Consider the following 26,000-nt stretch of genomic DNA (forward strand, 5'->3'; position numbering starts at 1 on the left):
ACGAAGAATCGAACAGTTCCACGAATTTCCCTGAACGAGCCGCTGTGCATCAGAAATAACGACATTTGAACGAACGGGCCGTTGCCAGGAATTCTTCTCGAGGGCCATGAAAGCTCGATCCACTGGGTGTCATCTATTAACACGTCTACCTTCACCTCTACTATCCAGAAATGTTTAGAAATCTTGTAATGAAAATTATTAAACGAAAATATCTCAATTTTTTTTTTTTGGATGAATTGTATTTTAATTCCATCTTGTTTTAAAAATATATTGATTGAAAATTATCAATCAGAAAGCATTTTTGATCTATTATCCTATATAAGATAACATTATAAAATAATCTGAATGATTTGATATAAAATAATTTATTACAAGCATTTTTTTTTTTAAACACAATAACTCAATCTTTTTTCGTATGAATTGTATTTTAACTCCATTTTGTTTTAAAAATATATTGATTGAAAATTATCAATCAGAAAGCATTTTTGATTATCCTATAAGGTAACATTATAAAGTAATCTGAATGATTTAATGTAAAATAATTTATTACAAGTGACACAATAACTCAATCTTTTTTTGGATGAATTGTATTTTAGTTCCATCTTGTTTTAAAAATATATTGATTGAAAATTATCAATCAGAAAGCATTTTTGATCTATTATCCTATATAAAGTAACATTATAAGTAATCTGAATGATTTAATGTAAAATAATTTATTACAAACATTTTTTTTTTAAAACACAATAACTCAATCTTTTTTCATATGAATTGTATTTTAACTCCATATTGTTTTAAAAATATATTGATTGAAAATTATCAATCAGAAAGCATTTTTGATCTATTATCCTATATAAGGTAACATTTAAAGTAATCTGAATGATTTAATGTAAAATAATTTATTACAAGTATTTTTGTTTTAAACGAAATTAAAGCATAATAACTCAATCTTTTTTTGGATGAATTGTATTTTAGTTTCATCTTGTTTTAAAAATATATTGATTGAAAATTATCAATCAGAAAGCATTTTTGATCTATTATCCTATATAAGGTAACATTATAGAGTAATCTGAATGATTTGATGGCAAATAATTTATTACAAGCATTTTTTTTTAAAACGAATTTAAAACACAATAACTATAGGTTATATAGTTTATATAGTGAAAAATTAAATAGATAATATGTAGATTTAATGTATAAACGATTATTGTTGGAAAATTGCAAATAAATTTTTTTTCTATTATGACAATACTTAACAAAGCAAAAAACAATAATAGGAAAAATTTAACCGACATTAAATATTAAATCTATCATATTTTTAAAGCAACCATGGAATTACCACTTATTTTTATTACAAGTAATTTTTTTTTTTTTTAAATTCTATAACTTTTCTAAATAATATTTTCATCCATTATTTGAAATAATAAAGATATTTAAAGAACTCAACTGTACAGAGTATATACATATTCATAAATAGAGAATTTAAAAGCCAATCAAGTATAAGTCACATTCTTTGAACTTGCATAATTGCATAATTCAAGATATCTTTATTATTTAAACATTCAATGAATAAATCAAACAAGCCACTATTAAATTACTGAAGTAGTTGCTTAATTAACTGAACAATTGAAAATTTAACTTTAAGTAAAAAGATTCTTGAACCATTGTAAATGATTTTCAAACGAGAAAGATAATTCTCAAATATCTAATAAAAATAACGCACACACGGTACATTACAAAAAGGAATACATTACATTTTCATCAGTTAATAATATATTTTATAATAGCACCGTAAAAATTCGATATCATCGAAAAATAAAATATATATATATATACTACTCTATCTATACATTTATATCTTTCGAAATCGTATCACAAGGAAGTGTAAACTGCATATGGATCCGTATCGATACGAGCGACAAAGTAAATACCAAAGAGATTCATTTTCCAACGTTTAGTTAGAAGTCGAAGCGACGAGACTTCTGCTCGGTGTCGAAACACACCTGCGCACGGGATAGGCACACACGGACGGATTGAACTTTCGTGGCAATACATAAATCTAGTCTAGACTGAATACCGCGAACTTTAGTCTTTAAAGGTTGCGGAACTCGCGGCGTTGACGACGACCGCGAATCTCCACTGTTTCCACGCGAAGAAGCATCGTTTCGAGAGAGAGAGAGAGGAGGGAAAAGTTGGAAAGAAACCGTGACACGGCTATACGTTTTGACCCTCTCGAATATAAATTGCCGCAGCCGCTCGAAAATCGATCCGTCTCGTATCGTCGGCGTCCGGCTTGACGCGAAACTTTTCCGCTTCTTCAAGATGTTTTATCGTCTCTCAGACTCCTTTGGCCACGGATAGATATAAATTAAAGCTATCTCTCGTGGATAGATTTCGATTTCCTCTCGTAGGAAGTATGCATGTGTACGAGTTTGAGTTTAGAGATAGTTCGAATTTATGATTTTCATTTTTTCGTCTAGAAAGTTTTAAAGTAGTCTTGTAATTTAAATTAAATGAAAAATTCGTATAATATATAAATTCGAGAAATATAAGTTACGAAGTTACGCAATTTAAAATTCGAATAAAATAGTTTTAATTAATGACAAGGAAATATAACAATACAATCACAATAATGTTTTTAATAAGCATAAAAAGTAATGGATTTCTATTTTTAAAGACAAACATTTAAGGGAATAAATAAACGATTACTTTTTTTATTATATCATCGAAACATAACGTATCGTCAAATATCTACAAATATTCTAAAACTGTTATTTATTATTAAATTAGAGTGAGTTCAATTTAAATATAGAAAAATTTCCTATTAAATTCTGGCAATATTGACTCAAAGTCTTATTTATTAAAACAAAAGAAATTGAAAGAAATCGTTATACCAATAATCCAAGTTCAAGAAGCTGCCTGATAAAACTATTTGCAGCGAAGAAAATACGAGAAGCGAAAGCACAGATCGAGAAATGCTCACGGCGGAAGCGACGTTGCCTATATACACGCAGCGGGAAGCGGAACGGCGACGGCACGGGACAAAATTTCGAAAAGCCGCGTCGCGGCCGTGAAAAGAAGCAGGAAGAGGGGACACAACTGGCGCCTGGCCGCGTTGTTGCACTCTCGTCGAATCGACCGTGCGCCAGAGGACCCGGGGGTTGCTTCGTGTGCGTGAGTTACGCGAAGAAAAATTCAATAGCGCGCGCGCTGCCCGCGCTAGCGAGAGTGGCGACACCGAACGATATTTCCCGTCGTCGGCACGCAGGAGCACAGCGTTCCCAGAAGCGCAACGCGGGCCAGCTGGCCGACAGAAAGAGAGATCGGAGATTTCGCGCGCTTGGAATTAATATTAGACGGCGACGAGTGCGCGCCATCGAAAAAACCCAGCTAACGAAACCTGCGCCGCTGTTCGGGATAAAGCCGGGGCCTTTGTGCGCGAGGAATATTCTCAGCCGCGCGCATGCGCGATATACGTGGTAGATCATGGTGGCGACAAACAACTGAGATTATTAAATTTCGGAGATTGAAAGAGTTTAAATGTGAAAGGTGACAATTAAATGAGAATACGATATCTATAAAGGAAATATAGCAAATGTAAATTTTACAATTGTATAATTTGTATCTTGAATCGTATATAACTTCGTTGTGAATTCTATAAATGAAGTTCCATATTCTTTATAAATATCTGAATAACACTTTAGCCTATTATTGATAGTAATTGTTTGAATTTGACTGATTTGAATTTTATCAAAGAATAAAAAGTTAATAATAATTGGCAAGAAATAATACTCAATATACCAGGTAATTAAAATTATCTATTATAAAATTCAGCAACAATAATATAGTTTAGAATTAACAATTGATAAAACATTAGAATTAAATACATCAATATATCCATCTGATTTTATATGTTTATTATTGATAGACTTAATCAATCTTATCAAATCTTATTCAATTATTAAATAATTTATGTATTATAAAAACACTCTAAAGAATATTCTATTATACACAAATATATTAATTATGAAAAATAAAGTCATTATAGATTCCTTTATACGTAATTTCTACACCCACCCAAATTTTCGAAAGACATAAATTACTCTAAGTTTACGATATACAGAATATCACTGGTGATAAAAATGATTTTACGTACAAACAAAAAAAAATGTAGAATAAATCTTTTTCATTTAAAAATCGGTTTTCAAGAAAATAGAAAAATTCTTTCGTTTTCGAATTATTTATTTTACACGCAGAATATCACCTTCTATCCGATCGCGCCATCAATTATTAACGGCACTCCATATATTTTACTTGCAAAAAAGATCTCTCGATCTTGGCTACGATGCGTCGAGGATAATTGCCGGCGACACGTTCGTGTGTATATCTCGTCGCGCGTTCCTTTTTTTTTTTTTTTTTTTTTTTCCCCAACGAGAAACGACGCCGCGGAATTCTGCGCGTCTCGTTTCGTTATTATCGTGCGCCCGTATCGAGCAGTTACGGCTGGCTCGAACTCCTTTGTTTCACTCGGCCACGGCGTCGCGCCGCGTTATCGTGACGCTGGCGAATTTCGCCTCGACGATTTTGCACGCGGCCACGCGGCACGCATGGAATCGTCGATTCGTCCCAGCCTTTAGCTCCTTCCTTCTGATACGCCATTGCTCCGAGAAAAACCATCCGTGGTGAGCCGTGCTATACGGAATGTGCAACAGCAAATTGCTATTGGAACAGATTAATTTGAAATCTGAGAAATGGATTCGTGGAATGGAAATTGTTGAGAACAATTTCGAAACAGATATTTTTCTAAATTTATAACAGGGGGGGGGGGGAAGGGCGAAATTATTGATCGAGTTATTGCGTTAGTCTGAATAGTCTGAGATATCAATTTTGTTGAATATCTAGTCTCTTTCTCTTTAATATGATATAATATACGATGGATAAAAATTGATTTAAGAAAATGTTATGAAACGATATTGCATGCATTTTGAAATAATATAATGAAATTGTAGAATCAGTACAGAATCGAGTTAGCTCAATCTACAGCATATTCATATTTTATATGTATAATTGAGAATATGTAAATTGCAAAAGCAGTATAAATGTCTCGAAAAGCAAGAATCCATCACTTTTTATTGTTTAATAAGTGATGCATCCTGTTTTTATGGTTTCTGTTTTTATTATGTATGAAATTGTTTCAATGTTTCTTTTATTTGATATAAATTGACTTTTAAATTAATCTTTTCTCTTTTAAATATTAATTTGTTGCATATGAAATGATTGAATTCAATATTTAATTTGAATACTTTTCTATATAAATTTAGAATTCAACATAATGAGTGTAACAAATACTGAATAATATTAAATAATTTATAGTTAATACAGAAATTTAAATTAATAAATATAAACATTAAAATAAATAAAGTAATACTAATAAATAAATAAACTATCAATAATAATCGATTAAATTAATTTTTAATTCTGACATTTTCGATGCTCAAGATGTATTATTATATTTTGATAAAATTTTTTATTAATAATTCGATTGTTCCATTTGCAACAATCTAATAATCTGTCACAAAATTTAATAAAAATTATATGTGTAATAACTTTGCTTTGAACCAAAGATTCAAAAGATGCAATCGAAAAAAGAAATGTAGATAAGCATGTATATAATGTATATATTGATGAAAATATTTAAGTGGATCGTATATCTTATCGCTCACGAAGATGTTCCATGTTCCAAAAGTTACATCAAGTTGCGTAACTCAAGATATCGCGTGTCAAACGGTGTAGTATTCAGTTGTAACATTTGTAACACACTTCCTCGATGATTAAGATACATCGAACAATCAATATCAATGTAATATTATAACTTAATCCCTTAATATCAATCTCAACTGTATCGGTAATTGTATTTCGAATCGCGTATAAAGAATTATTATTAAGTATACGCATATACTTTGAAAATCAAGACATCGATTATATATATGTAAATTAACGTACTAAAAATAAATATCGCATAGAAATAAATTAACAACTTCTCTCTACGAATCATTACGTGCAATATTTTATGATAATATTTGTATTCATATTTGTATTATAGTTATTTGACTTAATATGAAAACTTTAATCACAATTTTATGAACTTTTTAACTTACGCCCCATCTATCCAATATCAAATATATAATACACTCTTAAGTATAATAATAATAATCGTATAGAGGAATTTTTGCTTCATCAAAAATTAACTTCAAGTTTTTCACGTTACAATGTATAAATATTCTCAAAGAATAAATAAAATCAATTTCTATTCCATTGAAAAACAATGTTGATTTTTTAAAACGCGCTGTAGAAGAATCGAAGTTCCACAATCTATCGAAATTTACAATAATTTCTAATAGTTTCTCCGATACATAAACTACCAAAGGAAGAAAATTCGTCTAAAATTTAATCCTAATCCAAACAAAAGAAAAAAGAAAGATATTACAACATGATACGAGAAATTCATTAAAACAAGAAGAACGCAATCTACCCCGATCGCCGAAGAGCAGGAAGCAGGACCAGTAGGTAAACCGGTGGGAAATCGGCGCGAGTCACAGCAGGAGGGGAGGGGGTTATAATTATTATTCGGGCCCGGTTCCCCCCTTATCTTCGTTTCCGCAGGCATAAATCCACGGCGATAAGCACGGTTTTTCGCGAGGCTCGGCGCGCGTCGCGCGCTAATTCCGGCATTTACGGGGACGAGGAGCAAAAATGGCGCGGCTGTGCGCGCGCGGCCCGGCGAACGCGTGCACCCCCGTCCCCGCTGGAGGCCGAAAAAAGGAAAGGCGAAGTGGAAGAAAAAAAAAGAGGAGGAAAAGAAAGAAGAAACGAGCTCTCTCTCTCTCTCTCTCTCTCTCCTCCTCCTCCGCCTCCTCTCTCGCGGCGGCCCCAGAGCAAAAAAGCTCCGGGTACACTTTCGCCGACCTCGTGGTGGCGAGCGCGCGCACCCGCGCCCGCTCGACTCTCGCGACAAAGGCTGCTTGATTCAAGGTCCCACGCACACGCGCACGCCCCTGGATCCGTACACATGCGCTCACGAATGCACGCGCTCGTCCACCAGCGGCGTGGCCAGCCAAAGCGGTGCCCCGCGAAAGGGGGGGGGGAACCGAATATTCAGGGAACAGGGAAAGAGAAGGGGAGATTTGGTTAAATTTTAAAAGTAAAGGTGAAACGTTTGAAATTTTAAAAGAAGAATTATTTATAAAAAAATTTATCTCGTATATCATTTAGATATTTTTCAAATTCTAAATCTGTTTTGTTTTGTTTTAAAATGACAGAACGTGAATTTAGGTTGTTGAGAAAAATTGATCTCCTCCCTTGAATGCAAAATTTGAAAAAGTTGATGAGCGAGAGAGTTTAAAATTTAATGGAATAATAACGGATTGTTGAATATAAATATCTAAATTATAGATTCGAATCGAGAAGATTTAAACACAATTTAAAAAAGATTTGTAGATTGAAAGTTTATATGGAAGGATAAGAAATATTGGCAACGCGACTACGGTGAACTTGACCCCATGAATGTTAGGTATGAATATATTACATGTAACTGGGGTAACAGCATTTTGATGCACGATTTTCAGTTCAAAGCAAAAGACAGTCTCTCGTGCATGGAGAAGAAAGAAAATTGACCGAAAGAAACATCGAAAGGAAAACTATAGCTTCAGGCATCATAAAACGGGTATTTACTCCCGCATTAAGCAGCAATAAATAGCGAAGAAAGAGGCCGTGATAACTGACGTCATCCACTTACTCGAGTCATAACAATACTGTTTTTGTAGCGACCGATTACTAGCATCGTCGGGAATATATAACTTATTCATCCGCTGAAAGCTACGGCCTCGCATACTACGCCATTGATAACCTCTCCTCGAATGCGAGTGCATTCGCAATTATCGATTTGCCAATAATGAAAACTTTCTACCTTAAAACCGTGAAAAGGAAACAATTCGATCTTTCTCCTCTTCTCCATCGTTTATCTTAAATTACTTCCATTTTTTCGATTCTCTAAATTTTTTTAGGCTTCGTTTTCTTCGAATATATATATATATATTCGAAGAAGAAAAAAATCAAGAAGAAAGATAAAATACGGATGAAACTAATAATGTGGAGGTCGACGCCAAAAACAAGCGGGTCACTTGTTGCTGGTATGCACCGGCGTCGAAATCGTTCGGACGAGACGTTCGCGGGGACGGTGAAACAACGCTTTTACGGCACTGTGTACGGTGTTCGACGGCGGACAAACGCGCTCGAGTGCGCACTGATTCGCGCGAGTGCGCGCCGCTCCGCGCGCGCGAACGCTTACGCGTGTGTTCACGTACGTGCGTTATTCGGGCGTCGTAAAACGGACCACAGCTGGTGTTATACCGTCCACGCAGGCCACGAGTGCACAATACATGTGCACACGCACGCACGTGCGCGAGTAAGAGCGCGGGTGTGCGCATGCGCCGGTGCACTTTCACGATATGTACCGCAACCGTACGTCGTGACGACGTAACATGCGGCGTACACCGGCCGAACATGCACACGAGATGGAACGGTAAGAATGAGGACGAAACGAAATAGGAAAAAGAACAAGAATAATAGGCAATAGTATAGTCGAAGATAATGTGTACATCGAAAAACGGCAACGTTGATGGCATTCTTCTGTGCAAAGAGGTGCGTAACGGTTCGTCTAGGTGGAGGAGGAGAATTGGTGGGGATAAGGGGGGCGGGCACACTGTTAAACCCACCCACACAAGCACATGATATCGGAAATGATATAAAATTGCGTCGAGCGCGCCGCTGATATTTAAATTGGTTCGCTAAACCACGGATTAATGCGCGCAACGACGTCCGACAGCCCACGCAGAGAGCGGAGTTCGAAAAAGGGCGCATTACGAAAGGAAGAAAAATAAAAGAAGAAATTGTACCATGTACACTCCGTTCTAGGCCGATCGGCGAACATGGATCCTTCGAAAACAACGTTTCGCCATCGATACCTGTTTCTACGTTGGACAGGTGTGCGCCCCATGTTCGCCAATACGGCTGCGAGCACCATGTATATTTCGTTTCTTTATCGCTCGGTGTCGTTCGATACTCTATACAACTGCTTCGCCCCCCTTCCCTTGGTTTACTTTCGTTTTTTTTCTTTTTTTCTTTCTTTTTTTTTTATTAGATCATGGAACATATTGTTACTGAAGAAGAACGGTTACCGTGTTCAAGAGACGGTTACGAATGGGTTGAAAACACGCGATAACATGAAAATTTTACGCGTACTACGCGTAACTGTCTTGACACGCGAACCACAACGATGCACAACGAAAGGTCGGTTTATTATCTCGAGAAGTCATTGCAAAATGGTTTGAATTTAGGCGCTACTACTAAATCATCGAACAATTTACATTACATATAGCCCTGAGTGAATATTACTGAATCAGCCGATAAATTGCACATATACATACGTCTTTCTTTCGTATTAGTTTCATGAAGACTATAGCGACGTTGTTGAAACAATTTTTTATCTATTCTTAATGTTAGTAGCCGTAATTTATAATATGTATAAAAAGTGATATTAGTTATTTAACTTCTAAAAATTTGAAACAGTCATGTATTAATAATGTATTAAGAATTATTGAATCAGAATGTTCGAAAGATAAAGAAAAAATACAATCTTTTTCCATATAAATGAATAATATGTCAATGATACGGTACAATGAAAAATAATTGACATTATTTCAATGTCTTTAAAGATAATGGATTGTTCAAATCTAATAAGACATTCCAATAGATTCCAATATCGGAAAGACTAATAATACATTTATCATCGTATAAGAAAAATATTCGATAAAAATATTCCCTATTTCGTAGACAGAAGCAAAACAACGAATCAGTTCTCGAACATTCTATCTGTGAAATCGACTATCGTTTCGTAGCTTTATCTAACATACGTATACATTCAACTTTGCATTTTTCACTTCAACGCGAATTATTCGCCAATTTTATTCGCAATTCTTTCGAGTGGTATCGGCGAGAAATTAAACGCACCGTTCCGACAGTTATGGATTGAAAGAAGGCCAAAGTAAGAGAAAAATCGTTGGGAAAGAAGAGAAGAAAAAGATAGAGAAAAGGGATAAAAAAAGAAACAAATCCATGGAACGGGTAAAAGGGATACTGTGCGTGCCCGTAAATCTCTTGGCGCCCGTTGTTCTCGCGGTCCACGACGTTGGTTCCTTGTCCGTTCCGATCCGTTCCGCCGTTCCGTGAAGCGAGTAGGCCGAAATTCGCCCCCTCCCCCACCACCTTCACCACCGCCGCCGCCGCCGCCACCACCCCCACGCCTCTCTCCGCGGCCGTGCCGCGCGGCTCGCCGACACAAAAAAGAAGGAACACCCACAGGAAAGGGAACCGGAGGAAAAAAGGAAAGAGACAGGAATAAAGAGAGAGAGAAAGGGGAATTGATCGTATTCGCGACGGCGAAACAGAGAGGTTCTCCTCCGGGCTACTTTGCATTCCTATCGTTAGAAACGCATCGTTAATTTTTGATTTCAATCGATTTTTTTCTTTTTTTGAATCAATTTATCGACAAAGAAATGGATATCATGTGAATCGTAATGACTTCAACGAATTGAAATAATGTGAAAATAAAAAATCATCCGATGGAAATCGATCTTTTCCCTTCCGATATAAGAATTGATACAGCGTTGTCGTTAAGGCGACACTTAACGATCCCAAAGTCGATCGCGTGTACGTCTCGATTATTATCGCATAAACTACAAATTGCACGTTATTACCGGGCTGCATTTTTCTCTACACGATATACACGTCTATACATCAGGATTAAATTGTTCGTGTTTGATCCTTGTAGTGTACTCAAACTGTTGCCACACAATATTCCACTTCCGATGCCATTGTTGGAGCTCGAAAATGACCGTTGTCGATCGAAAATTTTTACATACAAGGAAACGATCGAAATCTCGATGAATCATATGATTTCGCACCATGCGGTTTATTATATAGACGAACACCACGCGAAATCTTGAAACACACGTTGCATACACGATATATGAAAAACACTATGTATACAAGAAACACGCGAGCAAGAATTCCAAGATTGAAACTTTAGAAAATCGGTTATTCCTGTTTCATTTTCCCCCGTTTTTATCCACCACACAAAGGCAAATCAACACCAAATTCTAAACCATCGTTGAACAGCACTCCGTACGTAGTCGATAATGCTGTTTACCAAAGCGACGTTTGTTCCCAACCAGGTTAGGTTAGGTTTCACGCGCAATCGAGGCAAAAACAAAATAAAAAGGATCTCTCTCTCTCTCACTCTTTCTTTCTTTACATCTACAACATGTACAGTATAGGTCGTAGTGCACGCGGATTTATATAGAAGAAGAGAATGAATGTTTAAGAACCTGTTTCCCATACACTACGCGTGGCATCAACGAACCGTCGGAGCCGAGCCTCGAAAACACCGGGAATCTCGAAGGGATGCACTTTGGCCCGTCACCCGTCTCACGACGACACAACGTGTTTTTGCCTGACGCACCGCGCGAGACTCATGAAACATTCGCAGCACGATGCGTGCACGCCGTGCTCGAGGACACTACCGTGCATCGCCGCCGGCTAGCAGGAGGCGTTGACGGCAATGGTAGTGGTGGCAGCGGTGGTAGTGGTGCTGCTGGTGGTGGTGGCGGTTGCGACGGTGGTGGTGGTGGTGGTGGTGGTGCTGATGGTGATGGTGGTAGAGGTAGAGGTGGTGGTGGCGATGGTGGTGGTGGTGACGGTGGTAATGGTGATCGTGGTGGTGGTGAGATTGTGGTAGAGGTGGTGCCAATGGTGATGGCGGTGATGATCAGCGAACGTAGCAAAAAGGCCAGAACGACGGAAACGTGTCGCGGGTGCAAACTTCCGCATGGTCATTCACAAGAAAAGAGATTTACATCAAGTTTCGCTTTCGTCGATGTACATATATCGTTTACAAATGTTTTCGAATGTCATCGTCGAGCGTGTATTCGATCAGAATACTTTCGTAATCAGTGTGTCAACGATATAATACTTCTGATAATGACTGAAAAAACATGATGCAATAATATACATATAGTATAAGCGATTAGAATGCATCGTTTCTATCGCAACGAATTCGTACCGGGCGCATCGATAGATCCACAGAGACGTTAGCTTAGCTCGCGTACATACTTACCCTTCTCCTTCTCCTTCTCTTCGGTTTCTTCGGTTGGACGAGCTGTTTCTCTCTTTGTCTTTCGGCCAGCACACGTCTAGCTCTGTCTTCCGCGCGACGCTTCTCTTCCTCCGGCGCTCTCTCGCTCTCTTTCTTGTATTCTCTCTCTCTCTCCGTTCTCCTACTAGTCGACGAGTAGCAGCAGCAGCCGCCACGCGAGCAAGGGAGAAAGGAGAGAAGCAGAAAGAGAGGGAGGGAGAGAGGGACAGAGGAGAGAAGAAAGGATAGAGAGGGAGAGCCGAACGAAAGCGAGAGTGATCCTCCGTGCTCTCTCCCTCTTGCTGCACACTCCACCCGTCCGGTCGCCCTGTCGCCGTCGTTGCCGTTGTCGTAGCCGCGGATCCACTACTGCCACTACCGTTGCCGTTCTGTCTTGCCGGCGTTACATTCCAAATTTTTCTTCGATCGGTCGCCGTTACGTCGACCTCGGGGACGCTAAAAACGAACGTTCATCCACGATCACCGATAATATCGACACGACGAAGCGAAGGAACTCTGGTCGCGGGAACCGTTTGACACTGTTTTTACCGTGTTTGTTCTTCTTGCTAGTCGTGTTCGTATCCTGTCTTTTCGATTTGTTTTCACCACGAGCTTTCGCTCATTTACTCCACTGTTTCTCCGTTTCGTATCACCGTACGTATACATATACTCTTCGATCACCTTGTTGTTCCTTTTTATCAATAACACACTAGATAGACGATCGAAACGACGAACCACGAGTAGGACATGCACGTGTTTTTTTACGAATGCCGTTCAAAATACGTGTCCCTTCGATAGATTATAAACGGCAGCAGCACCGTTCTTTTTCATTCCTGTTCACCAATCACACGAATCGTCGCACATCGATCGAGAAATCACCTACAGCCAGCGTCGTCTTTTAATATTCCTGCTCTAACTCACGCACGCTCGCGAACGCACACACAAGCACGCACGCACGCACGCACGCACATCATTCCTCCCTTTCTCACTCTCTCTTTCTATCTTTCTATTAGCTCACTCGCTCACTCACTTATGCTTTCTTTCGTTTCCTCTCGCGCTCCCTCATTCGTACAAGTTCGAAGCTTCATTCTACGTGCGCACAACATGTATCTTGGCCGAATAATACCGAGAAGCACGCAACACATATTTACGAGATAAAACGTCGCCTGATTTCTCGTAGACAACGCATCAAAACACTATATACCTTTGGTTCGGCGGACTGTCCCGTGGTGAGTGTGCTCGCCGCGCGGTGACTGTATGCTCCAAGAGTATTCTTTGTCCGTGCAGAGTCGCAGCTGCCCGCGTTTCGGCCGTCGGTCGTGATTCGGGCTTGTTCGGCAATTCTCGGGTGTCATCCCGTTCGTCATGGCGGGAACCCAGGATATACCCAGGACCATCGGTGGAAAGGGAAAGGGAAAGGGAAAAGGGAAAGGGGAACTCGAGCGTACGTTCGTGCACGTCTCTTACTCTCCCTCTCTTATTCTCTCCTATTGGTGTGTACGCGAGAAAAAGCAAAACGAGACGGTAACGGAGAAAGAAAAAGAGAGCGTACGAGAGAGAGAGAGAGACGCGAATGAGTTAGTTGACCGAGTACAAGACGAGGTACGAAAGATTTCGATGCGTTCCTGCGGAGTGGGGGATGATCGGCGGGCGGGGCGGGGAGATAGAAGCACACGCAAGCGCAATAAACCGGGCTGCAACCCCTCGTGCGATGCCTAAGCAACAAGGGGATGCTGCGAACCTGCTTCGACCGAAAGCCAAGCTTTCGCCTTCTTCTGCTTCCTCTTCTTTTTGCTCGCGCTCTCCTAGTTATATTCTTCGCAAACTCCTTGCGATTGCTTGCGAATTAAGTAACGATTTTCTCCCACTAGCTACAATACACTACAAAAATTATTCCCCTCTGACAAAATATTTTTCGTAATACAATCTATTTTTACATTCGATCGTTCTTTTATACTTATAAGATTTACCATAGTTTAGAAATATAAATCTAAATTTAAATACATAATTTTCTTATAATTTATTTTAAAGAGAGAAAGATCATGAATATCCTATAATATAATTTTCCAATTATAAATAATAATTTTTTTTTTATTATAAAAATACATCTTCATTCCCGGGTTTATTCAAACGATATTAACTCTTTCTCTTCCACATCAATGTTCATGGTCGTGCAGGTCACAGTGACAGCGGTCGCGCGAAGGGTTAATCGGGGTTCGGTAACCCAAATTTCGGAACGAACGCCCGGCCACAAAGAGGAGGGCGAAGAGGACACGGGGCGTTTGTACGCGTGTCGTACGCGCGACACCTCCTTTATCTTCGTGGTTCCTTCGTGCGGGACTCGAGGAAGGAATCGAATCCTCCCGGAGGAGAAGGGTTGTAGCCTTGGCCCCATAAGGCCGAGAAGTCGTTGATATCGAATCCGAGAGGCTCGTCGAAATAAATCGTTAGCGACTACAGGAGGGGGAGGGGAAACGGTCGGAAGAAACGTCGTATCCCACCGCTGGGATTGGTCTGTGCGAGTTCCGGGATAGCGAGGCCACGTTTTACGAGCTTTTTTTACGAGTCCCGGAAAAGAAAGTCGGTAGTCTCGCAAATTGAAGACTAATTCCACGGAGAAGTGTGTCGATGTTTCGTTGTTATTTCGAAAACAAAATGATTAACATGAAATTTGAAGCTTCTCGATTTTTCGATGAATTTCGAAGATCGTTGAGCGGTTTAATGAAACAATCGATGTCAAATTCGAATTTCATGTAATGTATCGAGTAGGATTGAGAATTTCGCAAGTTCGAAATTTTTCGAAGAATTTTTGGATTCGATGATTTATTGGAGTTTTTGTTATCCGCTGGCAAGCAGTTAGATGTTCAGTTAGATCCAAGGTGTTGGTAATGCGTGCCTCGGATACGGGCTGACTTTTTTTTTTTTTTTTTTTTAACAAATACCTCGGTGACTCGTGATGGGTGCGGGTACATTCAGTGATTTTTAACCGCGGTAAACTGAGAAAAATGTGTTTGATTCGAACGAGTGGATTTTTTTTTTTTTACTTTTAGAAATCGTGAAAAATAATTTGACGAGAGAACGGAACTCGTTTGGCTTATTGTTTATCGAGATTACAATGTTATTGAACTTTCAATGAAAAAAAATAATAAAAAAAAAAAAAAAAAAATTGAGAGATCAATCGAGCATTTCACGTTTTACTTTACTTTGTCATACTTCCATGAAAATTCTATTTATACTGCGTTTGAACGAGCACACTGTACCGGAAAAGGGTCTACATTACGCCTGAGGTTGTTTTTTTCCGATATACAAATTCTGTCGATGGGGTCGCTGCGATTGAATTTCCTGATAGATATTGTCAATCTGAAACCGAAGAAATTGCTCGAACCATATTCGAGCAAGCATTTACGAACGATCATTAATGGAACACGAATCCTTCCACGATATCAATATATATATATTTTTTTCCCTCGATGATTTTCTATTTTTCCTCTCTCGTTTCGTGGAGTGGATAGTAATTGTGATGAATGGAAAATAAATTATCCTTGACTTGGATCCTTTTTCAGGGACGGAGAGATAACCGTTGAGAACCATTCGAAATTCCAAACAGTTGAATCTCGAGAAAGAGAGAGAAAAAAAAAAAAGAAAATTAAAATCGAAAGAAACCGTTTGTAACGTTAAATTAATATAATCAGTGTGGAAGATTGTTCGCGACCATTTTCCCATGCGAGCGTATTTATATCGAGAACACTTCAGGTACGCCAAGATCTAAGGCAGAACGTCTGTTCGAAACGAATGATGCCGGCACCTTGCTTCACGATTAACATAATAATGCTCGACGTAGAGATGCAGATATAAATTAATGCGTATTCTTCTTGAAAGGGTCGACAACAACGCGATGGGATGACACGAGGAGATGCATCCTTCCCTCTCGTTTCTCAGGAAGAGAGTGTAACATCGATATCGTGGCGCCCACGAAAGGAAACGTGTACAAGACACATTCAGATTTTCTTTCACGACATCATGAAATATCCACTTTTAAGCTAATCGTTTCGAAGAAAATTGTTTAACGAGTTTTATTTGCAACAAATTTGATGGGAATATTCTATTGGGATAAGGAGGAATACTCGTTCGAATCAATCCTCATGTTTGAAACAATTCCAAGGCTATTCGAATCACTTGGAATATAATCTTTTCCAGAACTCTAGAGAGCTTGCAAGAACTTGAAAATCTTGATAATCTTTGATACATACGTAATAGAATGAGATCGATATTTAAAGTAAAAAATTTCTCATATTACATTCGTGATTCTTTCTCATCCATATTCTTGACTTTTTATCTTATTAAAATTTTCATTGCCATCAAAATACAATTCAAAACATTTTAAATTCCTATCACTATTTTATTCACCATTTAGAACATTTGTCACGAGATATGTCCAAGTACCGTTAGAAGAAGCACGAAAAAGAAGGGACACACGATCTTTGGTATCTTCAGTTACGTTACTATACTAAAAAAAAAAAAAAAAAAGGATTCCGAATCGACGTGGCCTTCGATATGACGTAGTAAAAGAGGCCGAAAAGACAAAAAGATGAAATAAGAGCGGGGAGGAGGAAGGTCGTAACCGACGGTGTATATTTCATCAGAAGGTATTGGCCACCGGGAATCATGGATCTCCAGCGAGCTACGAAATTCACTGGAACAGATGCGACTTCGGCCCGATACAATGATGCCGAAATAAATCAGTTTATCGAGACCAGGTAGGTGGGAAACTATACCTACGCTGGTCCATACGAAGCATTGTATGCGTTACGCCTGATCAGTGGCTCTCAATCGTCGCCCAACGGATGCGAGGGAAAGGGAGGGGGAATGGGAAGTTTTAACGAACGCAGTCGGTAAACGCGACTCGCTCGCGTCTCGAAAGCCTTTCCTTTCGAGAGAGAGAGAGAGAGAGATTCACGACGAAGAAGCTCTCCTTCAAAGGGAGAGCTTTTTTTCTTTCCTTTAAATGCCACTTTCCAATGGAAAACACTGTGGGTAAACTGTTTCTCTCGCTCGGGACAAGCTGATAATCGGGCTTGCGGATTCTTTGTTTTTCGAGGAGGGACACGTAACGTGTTCTGTACTCTCTTTACGTTACGTTTCGTTGCGAAAAGATAAAGTAAACGTGAAACGGTATTTAAATATTTGTCTTTGTCGATTTTGTCGCGAGATTTAGAGAGGAAACGAATCGAATCGATTTCGAAAACGAGTCGGCTCGTCTCTACCTGACATTTAGCTCGATTATTCGGTGTACGGTAAAATCCTACGGACCGATCTTATCTGTCCCCTGGATTCTTTCCAATATCGATCCGAACGGGCCGTGAAGTAGCAGCTGCTGAGCTCATCGCAAACTTCATTAAGATCGAGTATCATTTAATAAGTTGGAAAGCGGCACAATAACCAGTGCGTCGCGGTATTTGGTTTCTTTTCTCGAACTACCTTACCCTTCGAGTATCGATATCAATTTCGCCGTACGTACAGCGAGGAGACAAAAGTGTCTTACGCCAGCTCGATTAATGAAATCTTGCTCTTGATGAAATTTTGTTTATACGGATATGCATAACAGATAGCCTATATATTTATTATTGTATATTAATGAAATTTTGTTTATATGGATATATATAATAAATAGCCTATATATTTATTATTATATATTAATGAAATTTTGTTTATATGGATATACATAACAGATAGCCTATATATTTATTATTATATATTAATGAAATTTTGTTTGTATGGATATACATAACAGATAACCTATATATTTATTATTATATATTAATGAAATTTTATTTATATGGATATATATATATATAACAGATAGCTTATATATTTGTATCTATATATTTTTCTCGAGTTGGATTAAAAAATATTCAAGTTTTAGTACTTTATTATAAAAAATGAAACTTTGATTTCATTTTTATTCCCTCTTTCCTTGATATTTCATAACTCATTACAGTCTACAAAATGTTCAAGTTTCAATTTCATTTTTTTATCGTTTCTTTACAGTAAAAAATATTCTAATAAAAGGTAGAATTGTATTCGAAATAAAAATGCGCTGAAAATTTCAATTGATTTCTTCGCAATTTTATCTCATACAAACCTCCATTAAAATCTTTGGATTACATTTCTTTATAAAATAACGTAAAATAATACGAACACTTTTATCCCATCACAAATTTTTAATATTCACTCCTTTGTAAAATACCTTCATATTGAAAATAAATCCAGAAAATTTTAATGACTCTAGGATGATCTCCTTCCTAGATTTTTAATCAAAAACTTTTCTGTTAGAGTTAACTCTCTTATAAAATAACGTACACTTCCCAAAATCATCTTCCCGTCCATTCCATTTCATGGAAAATCCTGCGGGGCGATTTCCAGGCCCCCCTGTGAAAATCGGGACAATCTCGTCGGTTTTTAATTTGCTGCAGTCGAGGCTGCTGCTCGCTTCGATGTTGCAAGGCGCGGTCATGGCCCCGTGTACCATGTGCACATGGGACGAATACAGTGGCAAAAGCAGCTGCACAAGATTGTGACACGCGTCTATTGTCGGTGTTCCGTGGCATCGAGACATGAAAAATCGCTTCCCCCACCGCTCCCCCCGCTTCGGTCTTCGGGGATGTTCACCTGGACCACGACGCTTTTTGGGAAAAGCCGAGACGGGGATAAAGTGAAAACTTAACGTTTTTGTATCTCGCGCACACATCATAATCCGTGGAACAATATCCGTGTGAACCGGCATTCCGAATTCCTTTTCGATTCTGTTAAATTTTTGCGGAGGAAGACATCTTGAATTTGATTTTCAATTACGTGATGTTTGAACGTGTTATCAAAGACTAATTTAATCAATATAATTGTAATTTCGTTTAGAAATTTTATTTTAAGAAACAGTTTGTTTTATCACTCGATCTTAAAGTTCAATAAAAAAGTGATTAAATAGGTAATTAAAAAGTTGGCTTTATCAGGGATTAAGATTAAAGTTACTTTATTATAAAAAACAATAGAAGTAAAGTTTAAGTAATGAATATTCTTTTTTCAAATATCAATTATAAATAATAAAGTATTAAATTTTATTGAATCTAGATATAACAAACCAGATTGACGAATTTCTATATATTTTACTTCTTTCTTTATACATAAAAATATATATGGATTAAATAATTCGATATAAATTTAGAATTTGTAAAGAGAAAAATTCTAAATGAATATTATACTTTGACAAAAATAATACATTTATATGTTATAACAAATTTGAAATAATGAAATACAAAAAGTTATTACAAAATTAAGGATTCCTTTTTTCTTTTCTTTTAATGCCAATAATTCTGAATTCTCCTGAATATTAATACCTTTATCTACTCTGGCAGTGTTGCCAATTCTAATTTCTCAAATAACTCGCACACGACAAATATACAACATATAATTTCAAATTTAAATTTTCTTTCTATCGCTGTACGTAAAGAAATATCGAGTCTCATTTTCCCGGAGTTTAAATTTCCGAAAAAAATTCGTTCAAATCTTGGAGAAATAAACTCACGAACAAGCAAACGAGGTGGAATGGAAGGTTAACTACCGACATGACAAATCGGGCGACAAGGTGACCGCGAGGTGGCGAGTCGATCGCGCTCGTTTTCACCTAACCCTCGCTTGATTTTCCGCACCGCAAAGGGGTGGTGGTCAACGGCTCGCTGCTGGAAGAAAAGAGCATTTAACCCCTTTCCGATAGGGCACCGTGGCGGCCAATTCAGTGGCAGGGCTACTTGAGTGAAGAGGGCACGCGCTAACTGTCTCCGTACATCCTAAGCGCCCGACCCCTGGCACCCTCGCATCGTGGGGGCCACATTCGTGGACGAATTCACTGACTTTTCACCGGTCACGACACCCTCTTCCTTCACCCCTTGGCAAGGCGCAAGGTGCCTCCACTCGATGCCGTTCCGACGGATTAACGAAGAATGTTGCTATTGTGCACGCTCGATTAAGTTGCGGGCTCGGTTGGGGGCGATGCAAGATCGGCCGAGTGAATATTCTAATTAATGAATTTCCCCGTGAAATTAGCATAGGGCCCCCCCCTCCTCCTTACGTGGAAAAATTATTGGCGTGAAGTTTTTTATTCCTTCTGAATTAGTGTCTCAGAATTAGTGTCTTTTGTTTAAATATAGAATGTTGCTCTTATTTTTTTTTCTTTGATGAAGAAATAAGTAAAAATGGAAGAATGATTTATATATTGATAGTGTAAGCTTGTGATTATATACAGGTTTTTTTTTTTATTTTTATTTTCGTGGAAAATAATTTCATAAATAAAAATAAAAATACGTTGATTTTTGCAAGTATGTTTGATATAGAAATTTCCAATCGCAAATGCTGCATACTAAATTGTGTTTTTTAATTAAATCAACGTGTAATACTTTTGATTGTTCGAAAAGCCAATTTGCTTTTAATTCTTTATTCTATTATTTTCGAAGTAAATACTTGATTTAATAAAAAAAAATCAAGGAATAATTTTTAATTCTGACAAATTCAATATTTGCGTACACGAAAAACTGGAAAACGAAGGATGTTCGTTTGTAAAATATTTAAATTCTTATTAATAATTACCTTTTCTTTTCCATTTATTTCTTTTCACTCGTATGTTGCATCATAATACGTCGAATAATGCCATATACACTGTGAATAAAAATTCGTGTATCGAGCGTTAACGAAATATATTGATCAAGCAAACTCGATACATTTTTCTCGAAAATGAAACATCCTTTTCTCGTGTTTCGATCCATACCATTCTATTAACCTTTGTATCTAAATTTTTTCGTTTTTTAAATTTATTTACTCATAAATCATTATCAGTATTTGAATTAAATTTCCAAACTTGTTCTCTCTCAAAAACTTGGAAGCAATTTTATTTACATTCCCGCCTTCGTCTCTCGGATTTCACTCGTTCACAATAAATTTTGGCGCGTGTAAATCTTTTCAATATCGAACAAGCTCCACGAAATACTCCACGGCTTATTTCCAAACTTCTTTTCCTTTTCTCACGAATCACGCCGCTTTTGTGCGTTCGGGATCCATAAAGAATTCATCGAATCGCCGCATTTCAGGTTACAATTAATGCCACCGGTCCGTTATAGTATCAGGATCAATATTTTCTCATACTTAGGCCGGCTCATCGTTCAACGTGAACATCTGCCGTGGCCGTGGCCCACGGGGCACATGCACCCCGTCCGGTCGCGAGCTACACGGACAACTTCTGTGCATTGTTCCATGCTTCGATTGGATGCCCATCTTCCACACCTTCTTTTATCATCTTCTTATCGTGTAATTCTATTTCATCTCGAGCGAGAGAAATATGTTTTCAAATTTTTATATGCAATTGTAAATATAATTAAAATATTTCTTGATAATGTAAAGAAAGATCGAGAATATAGTATAGTATATGAAATTTTTATCTACAAATTTGAAGATGAACATTTTATTGTAATCCCAGAGGTCAAAAATAATCTTATTTTTAATATTTTTGTTAATTATATGTTAAGATATAATACTATTTTTATTATTCTTCTATTATAATATCTTTTTAGTTATTTATTTTATTTTTATTGCCTGTAAGAAAAAAATTTACGAAGATTGGAGCTTAATTTAATATAAATTAATAATAAATGAAAATTTTGTAAGGAAAGAAGTGAATAAAAAATTACTCTCTTCGAAGTATTTTTGTAAATATAATATAATGAAAATGTGAATGAAAAGCTTTTTTCCATTCTCAAATAATTAAAATTTCATTAATTTGTTTTATGTCATGTTTACGCTATTATTTCATTTTATTTATTTTCCAGATAAATAAATTTCATATACTAAGAAAAAAATAGCCATACAAATTTTAGCTGAAAATTTAACAAATTGATTTATCAAATATTAATAATAAATTCAGATAAATAAATTTCATATACATAAGAGAAAAATAGCCATACAAATTTTAGCTGAAAATCTAATAAATTGAATTATCAAATACTAATAATAAATTCAGATAAATAAATTTCATATACTAAGAAAAAAATAGTCATACAAATTTAATAATAAATTCAGATAAATAAATTTCATATACTAAGAAAAAAATAGCCATACAAATTTTAGCTGAAAATCTAACAAATTGATTTATCAAATACTAATAATAAATTCAGATAAATAAATTTCATATACTAAGAAAAAAATAGCCATACAAATTTTAGCTGGAAATCTAACAAATTGATTTATCAAATACTAATAATAAATTCAGATAAATAAATTTCATATACTAAGAAAAAAAAATAGCCATACAAATTTTAGCTGGAAATCTAACAAATTGAATTATCAAATACTAATAATAAATTCTTTTTTATATCAAGTTTTGATATTTTCTTATTCTGTTACATAAAATATTTCCAAATTGTATTCAAAAGATGAAAAAAAAAAGAAATACAAACTTTTTATTTTATAATCAAGATTTCTGAATTTTTTACAAATTGACATATACAAATACCTTTGTGATTGTTTGACATGCCTATACCCAAGGAAACGAAACCCTTTCATCCTTTCCCCCCTCCCCTCCCGAACAACAAACATCGACGTCATAAATTTTAATAAACCCGGCATTCACAACGAACAACAATTCCGGGTAAACGCGTAAATAATCGGGGCCAATTTGGACCACGATTGTCTCTCCTTGGAACAACGGCAAGGACGGTTCGTCAATCACAGTTTTGCCCACATTTCACACACGGTTGCCACGTATGGGGCAGGTATCCCCTAAAATTAGCCGGTTGGAAGGCATAGGTCGATGATTTTTTCAGGGTTCCCAGTGTGTCAACAGCTGTTCCAAATCTCTCCTCCTCCTCCTCTCTGCCGTTTCGTTTTTCCCGCTCAAATCCCCCCCCCCCTCCCCTCCACGAGGCAAACGGAGGCACGCGCCCGTCCCCTGCAAAAACTGACCGGCAACGACGAGATAATCCCCGGCTCCTAAGGGATCATCGACTTTCCTTCCTTCCTTCCTTCCTTCCTTCCTTCCTTTCATTCTTTCGAACCTCTCCTTCTTCTTATTCCTTCTCGTCCCGTGGCCTCGAAAATGCGCACAGTATTTTCCTATTCCTTCGAGCTACGTGACATCTGCGGCCATTGGATCAAAGTGTCTCGTTTCTCGATAGAGACAGAGAGCGCAGATGCGAGGAAGTCGCGGCTCGTGAATTATTGGCCGGGGAGAAGAACGCTTCCATTTGGATATCGGTTTGCAATGCCGTTTCCTCGGGCTGTGTACCCAGTCAGGCGATAATCGCGGTTAATTGCTGATGCGTACGGTGTGGATTGGCGGGAGGGAGGGATTTGACAGGGTGTATGGATTCGATGATGATTCGTTCGATGGTTTTTTTTAAATTAAAAATATTAGAAAAGGGATTGAATGGTCGAACTTTTGAAGTTTGGAAGGGAGAATTAAAATTGTGCTCGAGTTGCAATGTTCTATTTTTGAAAAATGGAATAATAGAATTTAATTTTCAGTTTAGAATCGTTTTTTGAGCTCAAATGAAGATTAAAATTTTAAGCAGAAGAGTAATCGAAGCTTTATTGGAAAGTTATGATATAATATTTTCTTGTTAAAAATATACGGATGAGTACAAGTTAAGTTCGATTCCAAAGCGTAATTAAAAAAGTGACGATAAACCTAATAGAAATCGTACAACTCCCACGAAAATCTCTGGGTACAAACTGGGAGGAAACCTTACAGAGTCGCCGAAACTGCAAACACAAGTACAAACTGTTAAAATTCATCACCATTCGAGGAATGAAGTAACATTTTATGAAATAAAACATTAAGTATAATTATTTAAAACCTGAAATGAAAATTATAATCGAATTACACTTAATGTGCGTAATATTCTTTTAATTTTGTTCTTCGTTTTTACGATCCTTTTATTGTTTCATATATGCGCTCTTTCGATTATTAAATTCAACAACCTATTTTATTAAATTAATATAAAGTAAGGAATTACGTATAAAAGAAAATTTTAATGAATGAATGTTACATATTAATAGTATCTCATTAACATGGGAAAATTTTCTTCCATAGATTTTGATCACTATATTTGAAGAAAAATATTTTGCAATTAATATGTAATATTAATGAAAATTCTACGTATATGCAATTATAAGAAATTAGTTAATAATTATTAAAGATATGCATATTTATTTTTTTCAAAGTTTTATTGTAATTATCAAAGAGACATTCTATATATAAATTTTCTTTATCATATATAAAAAGATAAAACGAAGACAAGTTTTCTTTAAAAGTAAAATTTTAATCCTCTCCATTATTTCTTTGTAAAATTATTCTCAGGCAAAACTGGGAATTCAATATATAAAAAGAAATTTTCTGTCGAAATAAAATTTCTGCACGATATATATATATATATATATAATCCACTATAAACATAAACATATTTACATACAATATACATACAATATATTTACATACAATTACCTTCGAAATTTCAGTTTATAATACATATTTATCATTCAACATTTCTCTACCTTCTTTTCGAATAATTATATACATTAACAGGCTACATACTCCTTTTATTCTTCATTTATTATTATTATTTTTTTCTTTATTATTGCGCATACTTTGCAAACTTCCAACCAAAATTTTCTCCGCATACCTTCGTAATCTACTGCATCTTACATCTCCCATATTTATCATTTCTACAAACTTTCGAATACTTTCATACACGCTCTTTTTATCCTCTATGTTTTCCTTTACTCTACACGCCATCAACTCCTATTAAATATATTACATTTTCTCTTTACACCGTGTATTTATATCAACCGATTTCGAATATACTTTCGCGCACGGATTACAACTATATATTACCCGTTTTTCTCCAATTTTCCCTCGTAAAGAAAAGAAGAAAAAAAGAAGAAAAATTGAACGTAAAAGGAAAGGCAAAAGTCGGTTTGCACGGCGACCAACCAACCAACCAACCAGCTAGCCAAGTCTTTGCCTACATACATACATCATCCCCGAGCGCGTACCTCTTTGGTGCGTGCGGGCGCGCGCGCTCTCCTACCTACTTCCTCTCCCTTCTTCTCCGTCAGGAGAAGGTTCGTCTCTACGCACTCGACTCGACGCACCGTCGGAGCGGGAGTCTGCGATCAATGCGTGGCACTGGCACCGGTCGTCATGGTAACGGTGCGCGCCACGCACAGCGAAACGAACGATCCGCCTCGATCGTGCGTAAGTGCGTGCTCGCGTAGCCCCGTGCGCTCGCGCTCGCGCTCCACCACCGTCAGGGGTGCGTGCCTCGCGCTCCCGCGTGTGTGTGTGTGCGTGTGCGTGCGCGCGCGCGCGCGCAGAGCGGGCGGCGAGCGACGGCCACGAATCCGCTGTGCGCGCTCGCGCGCGCGTAAGGATCCAGGTTGAGGTTTTTAGAAACGCACTCGAGGCGCTCTACGGCGGAAGCTGTGAGCTCTTGCGTTTCGCGAATCGAATGATTTCTTTTTTTTCCGCCGTTGGGAATATGCAGGAAGCGTGTACAACGGGAGAGGAGATGGATGAGAGAGATAGGGATATTTTTTTTTTTGGATCGATTCCTTTGTTGATCGTTTGTTATTCGGTTTGAAATTCGGAGGAGAAGAGAGATGTTGAGAGGCAGATGTTTTATTTGGGATTGGATTGTTATTTTTGGGGTTATTC

At 37.2% G+C, this 26,000-nt stretch overlaps 1 protein-coding gene across 4 annotated transcripts in view; it reads right to left on the reverse strand.

Annotated features, from left to right (window-relative positions):
• The window catches only part of LOC412878 (DNA N6-methyl adenine demethylase), a 182,713-nt gene extending 169,155 nt beyond the window's left edge, over window positions 1-13,558 (reverse strand). The window contains exons 1-2 of one of the 4 annotated variants that reach the window (XM_026444409.1): window positions 13,452-13,547; window positions 12,230-13,126 (exon numbers count right to left, since the gene is read on the reverse strand). The gene's annotated coding sequence lies outside the window, so the exon portion shown is untranslated. The other 3 variants (XM_026444410.1, XM_006561197.3, XM_026444408.1) reach the window with 3 other exon arrangements.
• Window positions 13,559-26,000: the final 12,442 nt, after the last annotated feature.

Source organism: Apis mellifera, linkage group LG12, assembly GCF_003254395.2.
Source record: "Apis mellifera strain DH4 linkage group LG12, Amel_HAv3.1, whole genome shotgun sequence".
Classification (NCBI taxonomy): Eukaryota; Metazoa; Arthropoda; class Insecta; order Hymenoptera; family Apidae; genus Apis; species Apis mellifera.